General features: G+C 31.9%; 1 long non-coding RNA gene across 3 annotated transcripts in view; it reads left to right on the top strand.

The window, feature by feature from the left end:
• LOC134759198 (uncharacterized) overlaps positions 1–14234 on the top strand; it is a 678818-nt gene extending 664584 nt beyond the window's left edge. For 2 of the 3 annotated variants that reach the window (XR_010135158.1, XR_010135156.1), the window contains exon 6: positions 14083–14234. This is a non-coding gene — a long non-coding RNA (uncharacterized lncRNA). The remainder of the gene's footprint in view (positions 1–14082) is intronic. The other variant, XR_010135157.1, reaches the window with a different exon arrangement.
• The last annotated feature ends 1962 nt before the right edge of the window (positions 14235–16196 follow it).

Here is a 16196-nt window from a genome sequence, read left to right as displayed (position 1 = left end):
CTTCTTTCTTTGTTATTTCACTTCTTTTCTATTTATATTTTTATATCCTTTGCTCTGATTTCCACAATGGCAATTATTCTTTCCTTTTTTTTCAATTTGATGTTTCTGTGACTATTTTAACTGTATTTATTACCTTAGTTCTCTCAGATTATATTTTATTGGCTTTTGTTTTCTTACCTTCTCTTGCCCGAGTTCCAATAGTTTTGTTTTGTTATGTTTAAGTACACAACTACTTTGTTAAATTATATTTGTTTATCACGCAATTCTTATTAAACACACTTCTTTTCTTTTTTTTTTTTTTGAGACGGAGTTTTGTTCTTGTTTCCCAGGCTGGAGTGCAATGGCGCGATCTTGGCTCATTGCAACCTCCGCTTCCCAGGTTCAAGTGATTCTCCTGCTTCAGCCTCCTGAGTAGCTGGGATTACAGGCATGCGCCACCATGCCCAGCTAATTTTGTATTTTTAGTAGAGACGGGGTTTCAACATGTTGGTCAGGCTGGTGGCAAACTCCTGACCTTGTGATCCGCCCGCTTCGTCCTCCGAAAGTACTGGGATTACAGGAGTGAGCCATTGTACCCAGCCAACCACACTTATTTTTTGGCTATTTTTTGGTGAGTGTTTTTAAATAAGTATAATTTTCTGATTTTTCCTTCATTTTTCTCATACTATCCTTCTAACTATGCTGTGTCACTTCATTTTTTGTTACTCATATTTGACCGTGTAAATTTTTCTGATTCAGCCATTTTTCCAAGTTTTCTTTAGAGAAAGAGTATTTTCTCCCAGGCTATCTGGTATGCACAATCCATAGTGTCTCTTCTCATTTGCTGCCTTAAATGCAGATGACATCAGTAAATATCCCTTATCCTATTTCCTTTTACAATTGACTGATTTCCAAGCTCCTCTCAAATTATAAAGATGACTCTATCTACTCAGTTTCTATATCTTTTATTACAAAAAATAAATAAATATCCTTTTTCACATGAGGGTCTTCCCTGTGCCTTTAGGACGTGTATTTTCATTGCATTTTTTTCTTATTGGATTCACTCTTAGCTCTCTTTTTTTTTTAATCTCCTTTCAGATTGCTTTTATTAACCTCACTTAACTGTGACACATTAAAATTGCAGAGTATATAGGTTGACTATCACCTAGTTCCACAAAGTAACTAGAATAATGTACATATTCCCCAAAATATACTTTTTAATATTTTTGACTTTTTTTTACATTTATTTGCTTTATACAAGTATCAAAAAAATTAAGTTTTGCATCAAGTTCCTATTGAAAATCAAGAAATGTACTATTCATAATCTTTGTTTTATAATGAGGAAATTAGAGCATATAGTATTTAAGCCATATGCAATCAATTAAGCAATCAGTAAGGAGCAGAGCTAGGTTTCCACTCAGAGAATCTGGCCCCAGAAACCATGCTCAGGAACGTATACAATATTTCTGAGAAATTTAAATATGATTCTAGTTCTAGGTTAACAACGAGTATACTAATTATAGCAAAATATTTTCCCCAGATGAAATGGAAGATATGCACACAAAACCATAATTAATGTTCTTATTGCTCTTACCTGGAGGTTGAACTAATACTCAGTAGTTGAATGCTACACACACACACAGACAACACGTATATACACACATAAACACACATACACATAGTATAGCATTAAAAGGTATCTATGACTAGATGAATATAAATATTTTAATGTGTATTTTAAATAAATTTAAATAATTGTTGACGATCTTAAACTGAAACAGGTGTGTGTATCTTTTGGAAATGCATGAACATTGTTTAAGTGTTTCCAAATGAAGTACTTTTTTTTTTTTTTTGAGATGGAGTCTTGCTCTGTCGCCCAGGCTGGAGTGCAGTGGCGCGATCTCGGCTCACTGCAAGCTCCGCCTCCCGGGTTCACGCCATTCTCCTGCCTCAGCCTCCTGAGTAGCTGGGACTACAGGCGCCCACCACCACGCCCGGCTAATGTTTTTGTATTTTTAGTAGACACAGGGTTTCACCGTGTTAACCAGGATAGTCTCAATCTCCTGACCTCATGATCCGCCCGCCTTGGCCTCCCAAAGTGCTGGGATTATAGGCATGGACCACCGTGCTGGGCACAAAGGAAGTACATTTTTTTTACTCAGGTATTATTTTGTACCCTTAATAATACCCTATTTTTAAAAATATTGCTCATATATTTATTAAACAAAAATTGTCACTAAAGTTTTTTTATCTGTTTTGTATGTTCTATATGTTATATTCTCCCTCTGTTCTATTATGCAATTTATTTTTCAAATTCTCTCTTCCATGTGCTCTAAAAAGGTGGTTGAGATTTCTGTCACAAGTTTATGCTATTTTTTTTTTAAATTCACTTTTTTTTTTTTACTGTTTACATTTATAGCTACTAGGAGAATGTGTTTCCATTTATTGCCTCTGATATTCAAGAATACAACTTTTGTTTATTTCACTTTATTGTTACCTCTTTCTTCTTTCTATTTAGCTTTATTTCTTCTGAATGGATATCACCTGTGAGTTCTGTGACACAACTTTACATTTATTTATGTCCTACATCTCACTCTGCTACGACATTTTATTCTCTTAGGCTTTGCAATAGAACTCATCCTCATCATCAAACACAGAGTAAGTAAGTTGAGAACACTATTTTATATTTTTAAGATAAAAAGGAATTTAGTATTTTGAAGTTTTTTAAACTTCTTACACTCATATTTCTTATTTTACTTACTATAGTGAAATATATAGTGGAATAACGAAAAATTCGAAGGGATTTGTTTAACATAAGTTCCTTTCTCATATGTTAGATTGAATAATCTTCATACAACTTGAATAAATATTAAACAATTGACTGGCTTTTGTTAGTTCATTGTACATGCTAAACATTTTTTGAGAGGTTTTCATTGTTGCTTCATTACCTAAAAATGTAACATCTACTAGCAACATTGGTTTATTTATTATTCTCTTTGCTTATATGGTCTCGTATATAAATTGGAAAATATTTTCATTTTCAAAGTCAACAAAATTATAATTTATGACAATTTTAATACCTATGTTTGAGTCATTACAAAACTTTTTTTATTGAAAATGTCACAAATGTCATTACTGAAACAATTATATATATATATAATTCAATCTGTGTGTAGAATATATATATTCAATATATATTCAATCCGTGTGTAGAATATTGTTTGGAGATTGGGATCACAGAAGTGTTAGAAATTGCACTGAGCTAATTTATACATACTTAATGGTAAGTGATTTTTTTGTATGAGAAAGTCCTAGATATTAGAGCTGAGAAAGAAAAGATAGACTCTTCACCAGAGACATATGATGCATCAGAGATAGCCATTCATAAAAAGGGAGTTTTGAATTACATTTCTAAGTTAAAGAAAATACTCAAGATCATCTTAACTTAGTGGTGAGCAAACTTGTATTTTCCTTATAAGAGAGTAAATCCATTAAGAAGAATAATGATTATGGACCAAATTTTGTTTTATATGTAAATATTTATTTATTTAAAAATTAGGCATCTAAAATTGATATATGCATTATTTTATTCCCAATTACTTAAGAATTTATGTCCTGTGGTAACTGTGGTCATGGTAAGTGAAGTTTTAGCTATTATTTCAGGAACCATATAATTATCATGCATTGCCATTCCTGGTTGTAACACCAGGCTTTGGTACACATTTTTTAAATGAAAAAATATGTTCTCAATCAGAATATGGCTTACCTTCCTTTGGCTATATTATTAATTGATCAGTTAAAATAACTTGTTCCTTAATATAATTTTAAAATAGATGTTTTTTCACGATAAAAGGTGAAGTTGTAAATTTTAAACTTAATTTTGGGATTAAGAGGATTATTCACCTTGGTTGAGATTTATCCCTGGGATACAAGGATGGATAAGCATATGCAAATTAATAAATGTGATTCATCATATTAACAGAATAAGGATAAAACCGTATGATCCCCTCAATAGATGCAATAAAATGCATTCAACAAAATTCAATATCTTTCCATTGTAAACACTCTCAGCAAATTAGGTACAGAAGGAATGTTTCTCAACACAATCAAGGCCAGATATTACAAGCCTATAGCTAACATGATACTCATCAGTGACAAAATGAAAGTCTTTTTTTATTTTTTCTAAAATCAGGAGCAAGACAAGGGTGCCCACTCTCACCACTTCTATTGACATAGTACTGGAATTCCTAGCAAGAGTAAATAGTCAAGCAAAAAAATAAGTAAAAGCATCCAATAGTAAAGAAAAAATGAACTCGTCTCTGTTTGCTGATGACATATTGTATACAAAATCTTAAAAGATTCCACAAAAAAACTGTTAAAATTGATAAAGAATTTCAGTAAAGTTTCAGGAGACAAAATAAGCTGACAAAAATTAGTAGTGTTTCTATACATTAACAGTGAACTATCTGAAAAAGAAATTAAGAAAATAATCCCATTTACGTTAGTATCAAAAAATTACTTAGGAATAAATTTAACCAAGGACGTGACAGATCTGTATACTTAAAACTACAAAATATTGAGAAGGAAATTGAAGAAGACACAAATAAATGGAAAGACATCGTATAGTCATGGATTGAAAGAATTACTATTGTTGAAATTTCCATACTATACAAAGTGATTTGTAGATTCAATGTAGTCTTTATCAAAATTCCCAAGTCTTTGTTAACAGCAATAGAAAAAAAAAACCTCAAAATGTGTATGGAACTATAAAGACCCCAAGTAGCTAAAGTTACCTTAACCAAAAAGAACAAAGTTCTAGGCATTATACATTACACAGATTTTAAAATACATTACAAAGCTATAGTAACCCAAACAGTGTGGTACTGTCATTAAAAAAAAGGCAGGTCAACCAATGGATTAGAATAGAGAGCTGCAAAATAAATCTGCACACCTACAGTCAATTGACGTCTGACAAAGGTGCCAAGAACACACAATGGGGAAAAGACATTTCTTTTCAGTAAATGGTGCTGAGAACCCCTTAAAATTCAAATCAAAATGGATTAAAAACTTAGATTTAAAACTTAATAATGTAAAACTACTAGAAGAAACATGAGAGAAAACTCCTGACACATGTCTGGGCAGTGATTTCTTGGGTACGACCCCAAAAGCACAGGCAACAAGAACAAAAATAGACAAATGGGATTGAATCAAACAAAACGGTTGCTCTACAGCAAAGGAAACAATTAACAAAGTAAAATATAACACACAGATTGGAAAAAAATTGCAAATCACAAATCAAATAAGAGGGTAACATTCAAAATATACAGGGAACTCAGTCTACTCAATAATAAGGAAACAACCCTCTTAAAAAATGGGCAAAGTCCCTGAGTGGACATTTCTTATAAGAAGACATACAAAGGCCAGCAGATATTAGGTTGGTGCAAAAGTAATTTTGGTATATATTATTTTTAACATCTCTAATCATAGAAATGCAGATTAAAATCACAATGAGGTGTCATCTCGTATGTGTTAGATTAGCTATTATCAAAAAAATTAAAGATAACACATATTTGTGAGGATATAGAGTAAAGGGAACACTTGTACACTATCAGGGAGATATTCTGTGACAATAATCAAACACTGATCAACATATAGCAAGAAGCAGAACGTGTGGATAAACCAATAGTTATAAACAATTCAAATTATATGATAAATATCCCCATATTTGTCCACTGACTCCTAGCAAAGGATTAGTCCAAAACTCTTCACAGGCCTAGTTAAAATAAAACATAAATTTTAAAACACAGTTTACTTCCAACTGTATTCAAAATGGGAACACTCTAATTTATTTTAAAACATAATATAATTTTGTTATGCACAAGTCATACTAGAAAAATGAGATAACTATAGGTCAATCTCATCTGTCAACAAACATGCAAAAACCTTAAAGGTATTACAGCAGAATAATAATAAAAAAAACAGTGTAGGAAAATCTCTTTAGGACTAAATAGATACCAGGATGGAATAAAACATTAGAATATATATGGATCCCCTAAATTAATGGATCAAATTCATAGAATTTATGCCACATAGGAAATATGTACACATATTAATAGATCTAAAAAATTCATCAGTAAAATTCAACAACATTAATTTAAAATAAAAAAAAAGTCATTGAAAGGAATCCCCTAACCCTGATAAAGTCTAGTATCCACCTCAATCAGGCACCATACTTGCTGGCGAATCTTTAGAATCATTCCCATTATATCCTCACCATCAGTGAATGAATGTTCCCATTGTTCCAGAAATCGGACAAATATTTTTTAGCAGTAGTAGTGAATTTGCCTTTTTTTTCAATCTGATAAATGTAGAATTCTCTCTCTTAGAATTTTATTTTGCATTTTCTGTGTATACATTATATTAGGAATCTTTTCATAAGTTTATTTGCCATTGTGATTTATCTTTTGTGAAATACTGGTTCACAATTTTTGTCATTTTCTGTTTTTTTCTTATGAGTTCATTATATACTTGTATGGTTATACATATATATATGTACATAAATATATTTTTATTTTCTCCCCACTTTCTCTCTCTCTGATCAATCCAATCCAATTTGTTGCAGATGTAATTTCCATATTGTAATTATACTTTTGACACTAATAATAGTGTAATTATACTTTTGATACTAATACATCTTTTGAGAAGCAGTGTTATAAAATTTTAAAATAGTGGAATTTATCACTATTTTCCATTTTAGTTTGCATGTTTTATGTTTTACATAAATAATAATTCATTATGCACATAATGATGCAGTGACTGGGAATTCTAAGCCAGTAAAATTGGCTTGAGTCCTCACTCATCCTGTTCATCAAAAGAAAGATTACTTGAATAGGGCTGACCTAAACAGGTGAGTCCTTAAAATAGATTGAATCCTTCCTGAAATTATAGAGAATGGAAGTGTGGGGATGCCTAGGCCTATGGAGAGGTCCTTAAGTTAGATGATTTAAAGTATGAGATGGCCTATGAAGGGGATCAGGGAGGGAACCCCTGAAAGTGGTTCAATTGCTAGCAAGACAATGGGGATTTCAGTTCTACACACGTGAGGAAATTGATTCTTCCAACAACTTGAAGAGTCCTGGGGTAATTCTTTCCTATTTGATACTCCAGATGAAGACACAGCCAGCCAACACATTGATTTCAGCCTTGTGAGTCCCTGCGCAGAAAACTCAACTAAAATGTTCTGCCTTCCCGACCCACAGAAACAGATAATAAACTGGTGTTGTTTTAAGCTGATAAATTGGTGGTTATTCGGCAATGGAAAGTAAATACCTCCTCTGTGACTTACTTCTTCACTTGTAAAATGAGGATAATATTAGTATCTTCCTCATAGATTATTGAGAAGATCGAATAAGTAAATCAATATAAACTTTGGAAGTGCCAAGTAGTGCACAATGCTTGATTGAGTAAACACTATATAAATAATATATTTTATTATGAAGAAGATAATCCTCCATGTTTTATTCTAAAGCTTTAAAGTTTTTTTACGTTAAGTTTATAATCCAATTGATAATAATTTCTGCATAGTATCTGAGGTGGAGACCTTCCTTCCTTCCTTCCTTCCATTCTTCTTTCCTTCCTTTCTGAAATGGAGAAGCTATAGTGCAGGTGCAGGTTCTACTGGATGTAAATTCCATTTTTTATTCATTGACCTAAAATACCATCTCTTTCACATGTAAAGTATTTATGTATGAGGGCTGTTTCTCTACTCTGTCTTGTGTTCCGTTGATTTATTTCTTATTTCTTATAGCAATAACTCAGCTATTAACACAAGTTTTATTATGTGAAAGGAAAAATATTAACGTCTCACCCTTCATCAAATTTTCTCCCTTTTAATTTTTCTTTTGGAAGAACTAGATACATGTATTAACTTGTGTTAGTTAAGCTAATGTAACTGTATGAATAAAATATCTTTTACATGTATATACATCAGGGTAACCATCATCTAGACCAAGAGATAGAATAGTTTTGATACTTATGTTCCTTATGCACATTCCAAGTTAGTAAAACCCCTTCCCATCACAGAGGTAGCCATTATTTAAATTTCTAAAGCATGATTTTTTTTGCTTGTTTCTAAACTTTGTATAAATAGGATTATATATATATATATATATATTTAGTTTTGTTTGCATGTTTGTAGTGTTTTACTTGATACAATATTTTTGAAATCTATTAATTTCTGTGTGTAGCAGGAATTATTTCAAGTTGTTATGTGATAGTTCATTGTGTGACTATACTACAGTTTGTTAATCAGTTTTCCTGGTAATAAGTATTTGGTTTCCAGTTTTTTACTATCTAAATAATGCCTCCGTGAACACTCTCTTACAGATATTTATATTGGTTTATGCACTCATTTACTTTGAATATATACAGAAAATGAGGAATCACTGGATCATAAAATAGGTATATGTTTAATTAGAAACTTCTAAACAGTTGTTCAAAATTGTAGCATAATTTTACACTCGTAGTAGTAATGTATGAACATTCCAATTTCTTTACACTTAAATAAAAATTTAGTATAGGAAATAATTTTATCTTTAACAGTTCTATTTTGTTTTAGCCAGTTGTTCTCTCCTTACAGATGTTAATTGACCTTTTCTTGAGAGCAAGTTTTTATATACTTATTGGCCATTTTTGAGTATCTTTTTGATGAAATGTCTCTTTAGATATTTTGCCCATTTTTAATTGGGTTCTTTGCCTTTTTCTTACTGACTTGTGATTTGTTGGATATATATATTTATATATATATAATTTATGAATATATGAATTATACAGTTTATAAATTTATATTGCTGATAAATTATATATAAAACTATGTTATATATAATTTATAGTGCTACAAATGATGTTATTGCAATAAAGGCTTTCATGCAAAAAACTTTAGAAAGCCCTTGATACATTTACTAAGCATGTATTGAGTGTATAACGACTGATGACCTAAACATTTGTTGAGCACTGGCTGCCAGGCACTGGGCTAGATACTGAGAATACAGCAGTGAAGAACATAAACCCTGTATAATCTTTGATCTCAGGGAACATGAGATAACAGACAGTAAAAAAACAAACAAAAAATTTAATACTCAATTGAAATTAGCATATGTGCTCAAACAAACAAAAAACATATAGACGGTTCTTAGAGTGATTGTAACAGGTTAATGTATCCTAATTAAGGAGGTCAGGGCACGTGACCCTGAAGAAGGACAGTTTAAGGTGAGGTCTTAAGTGTGATCTCAACTTAAAAAAATATGGCACAGTTGCAAGATTTTTATAGTATAATGGAAAAGGCAAATACTAAACACATAGTTACAATACAGTATGATTAAATGTTAGGATAGTAGGAATCCATGTATTATGCAAACACATAGAAGGAGCACATAACTTAATTTGATAAGAAGTCTTATTGGGGAAATGATACCACAACTATTCTTAAAAGGATTTCAAACATTTTAAAGATAATTTCTGACGGTTGAAATTTTACTCTTATCTTACGTTTTTACGATGCTGATTTATTTCCTCTTTATTTAGGAAATCTCAAGGTCCTTAAACTTTAGGGGTCTAGTATTATCTTTATGGTATATTAATACCTAACAACAAAAAATATTAAGCCCTTGGCTCAAGCACCTGGACTGAATTTAATGGATTTTTTCAACTCGATAGACCAGTGTACCTTTGTAACAGACCATGGTAAAGCAATATAAACTGATATAATATAAATTTTATGAAACAGATTTATTTACTTTACAGTTTTAACATAATTTATAGCATATTTGTGTCAGTCCTAACACTGATTTTTGAACAATTACAGCATTCTTATAAATAAGAGCCCCTATTTGAATGCCACCATCCCCCAAAGAAACTGTCTACTCATATGACATGCAATCTAAATTAGTACCTCAATTAATCACTGGGGTAATACAGAACTATTACCTTTTTTTCACACAAGGATGCATCATTAAAAACAGCCTCAATTTTCTTTTTTGATGTCTAACATGATTAATTGCACTCTTGTGACTTGAAAAGGCAAATTATTTGCTGTTATGGAAATTGACATTTCTGGAGTTTTAAGGCTGTGCTCTTGCCCTTCATCTGGAAATTCTTCAGTTCAATAATATAAACTGAGAGTAGCTTTCAAAGAGGCCTTTCCTCCCTACTAAACATGTTTTACATCCAAATAGCGCTTGTTTCTGAAAGTAATATTTTCATTATGTGAGATTTCAAGTTATAAATGTATTTTTATCTTATCATGTACCAGAATGGAGTTAAAGTAAAGCTAATATTAAATGAAGAGAATCTTCATGTTCAAAATGAATAATACTACCTCCTCAATTTAACAACACTTTGAAATTATCAAATACTATTCTAACTTATTGAATGGTAAGATATTTTGTTCCAGGCCTATGAAATAAGTTTAACTTTGGGGGAAATAAATAAAATACATTTTCTTAAATTTTAAGTATCTGCTATTCAATTTAAACCAGTAAATTATAACAAGCTTGAAACACAATTATGATTCCTTTGGTTACTTCTGTTTTCAGTATGCATTGCTTGAATTTGACAGCTGATGCTATTTTACTATTTAAAGAAAGGTTATGTATAAAGTCCTTCTGCTGTTTATAAACCATTTGTTTTTATTACTCAATGGCAAATAATTACTTATTATGCCAAAATCAGTGCCGATGTTTTATATTAGTTCTGTCTGAGTTAGCTACAAATCATGAGTAAATATATGGAAACATCATTCAAGAAAATTGATCAGAATGAAAGTATCATTCTGCTTACCATATTTAGACGTATGTGACCAACACATAAATAAAGATATCAGCTGCAGGAACCCACAAGAAAAAATATTTTTAATTCTGACTTCAGCAAACAGAGGGGCACCTGAAAGTGTTAGACCAGAAGATACCACTGAGGAAGGAATGTTTAAAGTGGAATGATACATTTCCAACAGAACATAAACAACAAAATACTTAATATTCAGTCCAGACTGAAATGTGTAATGAAAATAGTTGGATATTAAAGAATTCAAGAGTGAGAGGCATCAGCAAGGAGGACCTCCTCCTTATTACTGAAGTAAGATAAATGTGTTTTTTATCAAAATAAATGACCACTAAGCAAAGCAGAGAAAACAGTCTTGTGATCCACTGCAGCCAGCAAAAGGCTCCCACAATTAGAAAAATATGAAAATGATGCATGCAAGTTAGATGGGTTCACTAAATGAAAAAACAGATCTCAGGGGAGAAAAATAAAGATGAGGAAATATTCATTTTTACACAGGGACGTTATCAATTTTTGATAAAGAGGCCGCACTTGGAGACAATATGTAACAATTTTGGTTGCAGGTGGAGACTGGCATTCACCTGCCAACATCCAAATCCATGCTTATCCACTTAAAGTCCTGAGATTTTTTTCTAGTAAGTCCAGTGTATATATAAGACACGTTTTCTTTGTAAAATAGGGTCACATATGTCTAAGTTATGTGTGTACCATGAATCTGAGAGGATGTATACCTAGCCCATATTATATACCCAGATTCTGACATATGTTAGGCATTCAATGAATATTTGTTCAGTGAAAAATAAATGGGTTATATTTGTCAGTTTTCAGTAAATAATTTTATATTTATACCTACTGAATTTTAGTTGTTCTATGTATTTGTCCTTTTGTTCCCAAATTCACTTAAGTAATCTATTAATCTAGCATACCATTCCAGTCTTAGCTCCCATTTTGTATATATATAGAATGTCTACTCATAATTCCTTGAATATACTTTACACTGTTAGTTTTTGCTTTAGCTCAACAAAAATGTCCTCCTTTCTTCTCATTCTGCCTAAAAATTTCTATTTATCTTTCAAATAAAATCTCACATACTTTTCCAACTGTCACTGAACACTTACTTTTCAATAATGATAATCATAATACTAAGATTGGATATGAAAGCATTTTAACATACAGTACATTCCTCTTAGTTCACATTACTTCTAATCATCATCTTCTTTAAGAAAAATCAGTAATGTGAAAGCATGTGCTGAAAACAGAATTTCCTGTTTGTTTATATTTGTTCTTGGTATTTTCTTCCATAGCATTTACTGCCATATGATAGTAGATACATATTTTTTTCTAGTATTTATTTTTGCCTCCCACCCTGTCCTGTAAGTTCCAACAGGATAGAAATCTTGTATTGTTTACTCCAAATGCTTAGAAAAAGTGCCTGACACATTCCCAACATACAGCAAATACTTAATAAAAAATGGTCTGAACATTCCTGCCTAAAGAGCCTGTGTTTCATGAATGAGATCCTTAAATGCAATTAGATGCTTAAATATTGCCACACTGTGTTTGCAATGGGGACCTAACTGTTATCATATCCACTGTTACTGCTGATGTAGGACATAGTTCATTCTTTCAGTAACCACCCTTTTTAAAAAAAGAAAGTCCAGAGTGAAATATTATTACATTATAAAACCACTTGATTCTAGAGGTAAAATGGAATCTGGTTTTATGCCACAATGTTTGACTCTTTAAACCTGTAAAGTGAGAGTCATTCATATATTATTCATATTGCTGTTTTTTAAAGCAGACTTCTTTTTATGATTTTTTGTCAATGATCATTTGGAGGTAGTCACTCTAAATTCTAATTTATCAAAATTTTACATAAACTATAATACAGGAATGATAGGTAATTCTATATTTCCATCGTAAGACAATTCAAGAAAATATGAGCAAATATTGTATTATAGGACCCTAATTTTGAAGAGTGGTTCAAAGATGTGAGTATGGTGATGTAATATTCGCCAGACCCTTTGAGACCTCATTACTGTAAGTGTAATTTTAAGATGATAATTTTTCTCTTCATCCAAATTGAGGTAGAAGTGCATTGTAAGTAAAATTTTTATTTTATGAAGATGAACTGCCAGGCATGGTGGCTTATGCCTGTAATCCCAGCACTTTGGGAGGCCGAGGCGTGCAGATCACCTGAGGTCAGGAGTTCAAGACCAGCCTGGCCAACATGGTGAAACCCCGTCTGTACTAAAAATACAAAAATCAGTTGGGCATGGTGGTGCACACCTGTAATCCCAGCTACTTGGGAGGTTGAGGCAGAAGAATGGCTTGAGTCCAGGAGGCGGAGGTTGCAGTGGGCCAAGATTGCACCACTGCACTCCAGCCCGGGCCACTGAGCAAGACTGCATCTCAGGAAAAAAAAAAAAAAAAAAAAAGATGAACAAGAAAGTCAAGAAGTGTATAATCAAGGATACAATGTAGGTTGTTGACTTGATATTTCATACCACTTTGTGAACAACTTTAAATCTTCGTACAGTCTAAATTAACCATGAATCATCAGTAGAGACATTTAAAAATCTATGGTCCTTCACTGAAGTGTATTTTTAGGCTGCTGTCATTTCAAATACACACTCAAAAATCAGGATGCTGTGGAGACTCTAAAAAACATTTATGTTCTTCTAGCTAGGACATTGTACGTGACAGAATGTTCTTTGAAACTTACCAAGAAAATTTCAACCTCTTTCATGTGTTTATAAATATCTTATTATTCTAAAACTTAGCATTCTGGCATTGCTTAGTCTCTCTTCCTCAGATAAACGAGGCAATTAATAAGTTAATATTATCCCTATGCTAACCTATGTATGAAGTAGAAAAGATTCTCTAAAGTTAAGACAATTTAAAACAATAATTTATATTGACTTTGATTAGATTACAGGACCATTTAGTAACTGCCATTTCAAAAGTACTGGCAATTTTTAAAGGCCTTAATGGAAATAGAGCTAAAAGAACCGTCTTTTTTTTTGTAATTATGACCAATAAAATTTCTGTTTGTAATCAACCTAATATAAATTCAACACACAATTAAGATTTAGGAATGTGTAGCACCCCAAGCCTCTTAATTTTCAAAAGTCACAAAACTACGTTTACTCAAATGGTTTGACATTATTTAAAAATTGGATTCTATCTTATTCTCTTGAGGACATTTTTGGGTAGTTAGAAGTTTTGACATAATTAATTTCTCAATATTTCACATTTATCTTTCAGATTTTCCTGACATCAATGTATCCTTTTGAGTATGTTATCATATCTCTTAACATTTCTGTTTCATCCTTGACCTGAGACTTTTTTTTTTTTTTAATCTTGAGATAATTCTTGGCTTTGTCAAGGCTACTGGTGACAAAAGCATTAGCAAGCAGGTAAGTTCTGACCTTTTTTGTACCTTAAGTTTTTTTTTTCATTATTTTACTTCTTTTTTCTTTTTGGTGATTTGTTTTACAAAATTCAGATATTTCTACTTTCAGCAATAGACTCTGCAGGAGTCTTTCGGTTTCTCAAAATCTATTGTGATAATTTATGGAGGTGTTTCACAACACACATACATAAAATACTGTGTGGTTTTATTTGTCTTAATGTGGACTGACTTTGCTATAAAATATATTTAACTTTTATCATTAGTTACAGCAGTGTATCTCATAACATTCAACAGCCATGCATAAAACATCTGATGATTACACTGTTTGAAATCTAGCTTCAAAGATTGCAATTTAAGTAATTAGAAAATTGGTGGAATATTTTTCTTGCATATCATTAAAATTTTTTTTCTCCAAACTACAAAAACACATTTCTGAAAAGTACTGTAATTGATTGCCACCAACACATACCAAGTGTCACTTCTGATTCTATTAAAACAGAGATTTCTGTTAGTCACTGTAATAAAATATTCTTATGTTCAGATTCTGTGCAAATGCAATGTTTACTTTGATAGAATAAGACAAGTGATATCAGTATATTGTCTATTGGATCTGATGTGTAGTAACTCAGATGAAAGCTTAGCTCACATACCATGCTGCAGAAAAATGACAACCAAATTTGGAGAGTCTTGGGTTTTATGAAAAATTCTATCAATAACATGAGTCAGCTTGGAAGTGGATTTTTCTCTAATCTCAGATGAGAATATAGCAGTTGATAGTTTGATTTAATTCTAACGAGACCCTGAACAGAGGACCCAGTTAATCTGTGGCAGACTGGGGACCCACAAACCTGAAATGATAAATTTGTATTGTCGTAAGCTGCTAAGTTTATTCTAGCAATTAAAAAAAAAACCCAATGAGGGAACCAAGTATTTCCTCTATTCCTCATATTATGGATTTGATTAGACTTCTCACTATGCTTGACAGTTGTATAGCTGTAATCAGTTACTTAATTTATAAGACTGATTTTAATAATTTTGAAAGTCAAAATTAAGAGAAAGGACCACAAATTCTTTTGTCAAAGAAGAATATTGAACAAATTAATTCACATGTCACACAGATATATAGAGGAGGACTATGGCAAACATTGCCTGCTTTGTGGTCCAATTCCAAAGCTACACATATCACCTCGTAAGCAATGGTTGGGTCTTCCCTTTATATTTGTATTATGAAAAGATCTAATCGAAGTATCTAGAAGGCAGATATTGATTGTAAATTTCAGGATAGTAGTTTTTAGCTTCAAAATAGTCATAAGATTTTGTTGCTTGATTTCTTATATCAGTTTTGGAAAAGTATAAGATATCTTTTCAAATAGTCTTTGTTTCACTTTCTTTCCTCTCCGTCTGGTACTACAATTGTTTCTGAGAAGATTGCAGTGCATCTCCTCAATGACTTTCTGTTGTTTCCATACTTTTTTTAACCATGTTTTTGTTTGTCTCTTTGTACTTCATTCTCTTTATGTCCTTCCATTTATTTACCACCTAATACTTTTATTCAGCCGTAAATCCATACAGTAAGCCCTTAATTTCAGTTATTGTATTTTTTAGTTCCACTTTCCAATTGATTTAGTTTCCATTCTGTGGCCAAGATTATAATTCTGTTTTTCATATTTCTGAATTGATTAAATGTAACTTTTTTTTTTTTTTTTTTTTTTTTTTTTTTTTTTTTGAGACAGAGTCTCTCTCTGTCCCCCAGGCTGGAGGCAGTGGTACAATCTTGGCCCACTGCAACCTCCACTTCCTGGGTTCAAGCAATTTTGTGCCTCAGCCTCCCGAGTAGCTGGGACTACAGGTGTGCATCACCATGACCAGCTAATTTTTGTATTTTTAGCAGAGACAGGGTTTCACCATGTTGGCCAGGCTGCTCTAGAACTCCTGGCCTCAAGTGATCTGCCCACCTGGGCCTCCC

The sequence above is a fragment of the Gorilla gorilla genome, chromosome 1 (assembly GCF_029281585.2).
Source record: "Gorilla gorilla gorilla isolate KB3781 chromosome 1, NHGRI_mGorGor1-v2.1_pri, whole genome shotgun sequence".
Lineage (NCBI taxonomy): Eukaryota > Metazoa > Chordata > Mammalia > Primates > Hominidae > Gorilla > Gorilla gorilla.
This window is presented reverse-complemented; position numbering and strand designations above follow the sequence as displayed.